Source organism: Seriola lalandi, unplaced genomic scaffold, assembly GCF_002814215.2.
Source record: "Seriola lalandi dorsalis isolate HSWRI2012SDOR001 ecotype SW California unplaced genomic scaffold, Sedor1 jcf7180002054947, whole genome shotgun sequence".
NCBI lineage: Eukaryota > Metazoa > Chordata > Actinopteri > Carangiformes > Carangidae > Seriola > Seriola lalandi.
In genome coordinates this window covers 128,066-131,486 of record NW_019525498.1, presented here as the reverse complement: position 1 = coordinate 131,486, position 3,421 = coordinate 128,066, and the positions used below count along the sequence as shown (strand labels likewise).

The 3,421-nt window shown below is 37.3% G+C and overlaps 1 protein-coding gene and 1 long non-coding RNA gene across 2 annotated transcripts in view; both read left to right on the top strand.

Annotated features, from left to right (window-relative positions):
• LOC111645231 (NACHT, LRR and PYD domains-containing protein 3-like) overlaps window positions 1–3,421 on the top strand; it is a 40,788-nt gene that overhangs the window by 29,010 nt on the left and 8,357 nt on the right. The gene's annotated exons all lie outside the window — the stretch shown is intronic.
• Window positions 15–2,178, top strand: LOC147817514 (uncharacterized). The gene is made up of 2 exons (XR_015436296.1): window positions 15–162; window positions 1,259–2,178. It is a non-coding gene; the product is annotated as an uncharacterized LOC147817514 (long non-coding RNA).

Genomic DNA, 3,421 nt, shown 5'->3' with positions numbered 1-3,421 from the left:
CAGGTTAGACTGGTTTTCACGTCACTGATGTTTTTGAGACTTGGACTCTGAAGTTATGAGGCTGTGACTCGTCCTCAGATCAGACACACAGAGGCACCAGGACTGACGAAGGAAAGTGAGCAGCTTCTTCTCTACATATGAAGGTGTGTAAGTCGACCTGAGGTGAGTTCAGCAGGTGAATCCTACCAGAGAAATCTGTACATGTGTGATGAACAGATCACTGTGTCGTATCACTGTTTACCTGGACAGTAGAAATGTTTCCTGATGGTGACTGGCTGGTTTAAAGTTTCTATCTGATGCTGAGTTCATGGTCTGTGGTTTTGAGTGTGATGTGCATCTATTACTGCAGCTACGCTTTAAAAACATGGAGTTATGTCAGTTTTATAGAGACTAGACTTCAAGATTTCTAAAAGTGTAAGTTAACTGACTGAGTACTGAATAGTTTGTTCACTTTGTTCCTTGTTCTAATCTACAGTGAGACGCACTGATTTAACTCAAGATTTGAAATCACCAGACTTGATCTTGACTTTAGTTTCTGAAACGTCTCTTAATGTGATCAATAGATATTGTTACTTTTCTGAAACAGAAAATCTTTTAAATTAAAATCAGGTTAATTAATGAAAGTTGAGTTGATTTCCTTAAACTCACTGTGGTATTTTACACGCACTGTTTCTGGGAATCAACTACAGTTGAATGGTCAACTGAGATCTGATCGTGACTGAAAAATGTGTCATGACTGGTCTGACAGCTTGGATCAACTTGGCTGAGGTGCGTTTGATAAACTGATTACAGTGTTTAAACCAAACATTTTGCAAACACAGAGAAAAATCTGTTTCTCAAATGATGTTCAACTTAGTTTGGATTTGGTGGTTTGGTGTTTCTGGCTTCACTGAGCTGAGTATTGGTGATCCTGGATAACTGGTATCCTGAAGCTGGTTATCAACTGCCTCTGTTGACTTTGGTTTTCGTTATCAGACAAAGTTGTTAATTATATAAACAGAACCATGACTGAAGCTGTTGATTTAAAACGGCACTTTAACAGCAAAATAATTCAACTGATCCATTAGATCATTTGTTGTTTATTAGTTAACTGTTACTAAGTGGCTGCTTCGGACTCCTCAGGGATCTGGAGCCCCTCAGACGAGTTGAAAAAGTGAACCATGTTTGAGTTTCTCTCTTAAACTCAAGAGAGTTTAAGAGAGAGTGACCGGAGACCAAGACTCTGGTATTTGATGACTCACTGATGTTTTTTCTTTAGAACTGCACCCTGAAGTTTTGAGGAAGTGACTCGTCCTCAGAGCAAATGCTCACAGACACCAGGACTGACGAGGGAGAGAAAGTGAGTTCAGCAGGTGAGAATCCTCCAGAGAAATCTGTACATGACGTTTCGAGGGCACGGCCTACTAGATTTATGTGTCGACACAAGAACGGCTTTCAGGAAGTCAGTAAATACATTTTAGTTCTACTTAAAACAAAAATTAATGGAGCGATTGAATATCATCAATGAGACTCTTAAATCCACATTGTTGCACCTCATCTTTCTCTGCTGAGCTGATGTTGAGGCATTAAATGTTTAGATGGCACCATCTAGTGGACAGATAGTAGAACTACATCACCTGGTCTGGGACTCACCTGACTTAGATTGGGTTCCTAACACAGGTTAGACTGGTTTTAATGTCACTGATGTTTTTTTTTAGACTTGTACTCTGAAGTTATGAGGGTGTGACTCGTCCTCAGATCAAAATGTACCTAAAATTTCTTAAAATGTTTCCAAACCCTGGTATTTGTTATGATCCATAAATTTGTGAGAATTTCACATTTTGACAAAAAGACCCTGAAACAGCATCTGATTCCATGAGACAAAGTGATCAGGTCCATATACAACAGAAGGAATGTAGAAGCACTATGACAGATTTTAGGTTAATAATAAATGGATTCTGCCACCTACACTACCAAATCTATATTTAACCACTACTTGTTATGAATTGGGCTGAGTGCCAAATAAATAATTACACCAATATCTTATGTATAGGCCCTTTAAGGAAGATGATAAGTAAAACACAAGTTCAACTTAGTGAAAATAGAAAGATAGAATTTATTCCACACAAGGATAAAATATAAACCACAATTTACCCTTTCACATATTCCTTAGATTTGGCCAATAGTAATAAAAATTAATATATATATATACCCCTTTAACATAAAACAACAGACCAATTTAAATGTATCCCTCTTTGTTCAGAGCTCTTCAAATATTAAACTAAAAACTAAAAAATTAAATTAATTAAATTAAATTGTCCACCCTTCAGTCTTTTGTTAATACCTGGGTAGTATCACATTCAGTTCCATACAGTTTTACAGTCCTTCTTTATGTCTCCTTGGAGGCGAATAGTTTATTTTCCTTGAAAATTTAGTTCAGTTCAGTTCAGTTCAGTCAAGGGGCCCATTTTTTTTTGTCTTTTTCTGTATTTTGCTTAATCTTATCTGTAATCCCGATGGAGATCTGGATCGTCCAAGTCCAGCAGCGTCTTGGCTCTGACAGTCCCTCACGCGACAGCCGTTGATAAGCCTCCCGCTCACTGGACTAAAATACCAACCTGCACACGGTACAAGTTAACTTCAGTTAAAGTCAAATTCTCTGTTTAGTATGCAGATTAATATCAAGATCCTACAGTTATTCTCGAACCTTTTCTCATCTTATTTCTGGCTTAAATGTCCACAAAATGAATATAAAAAACATGCCCAGAAATGGAAAATAAAGTTCACACGGTAATAATTTCTGCCATCAATAATATCTCACATCTCATCATTTCTCAGACAATGCTCACATCACAGATTTTGACAGCGCTTCTGTTTTAGTTACAAACACATTTGTTTTTTTTCCTCCACCTTCATAAAGTGACATGAGCTAACATGGATGTTTAAGCTAGCACTGAAAGATAACACACTCACCGGAGAACTGTCATCAAAGACACGTCTAATAGCGATCCTCCTTCATCCTCTGGTAATCAATAATATCCTGGAACACGGCAAGTCTCTTCTGGACAACTTTAACACTGGTTTCAACAAGTAAAACAACTTTTCCTCTCTTTCTCTCTCAATGCTCGATCGTACATCCTGGACTCCTTTCGTTTTTTAGAGTCTGTTAAATTTATGGGGGTTACATATATATTATAAAGAAATGTAATATATAATGACAATATGTAGTTTAATATTTGAATATGGGATAAACATGAATAACAGATTTTGGTTTGTGGGCTCTCTGTGTTAAACTCTTAGAGCTGTTACAGTCGCCCGATATCTGCAATAACAAACAGGGTGTTGTTGGGAGGAAGTGAGGGTGAGGTTTATTTGTGACATGTTAGTGACAGTAATGAGAACTAATGTTTCCTGTGAAGTAAACCCTGTTGTAATGAAGCAT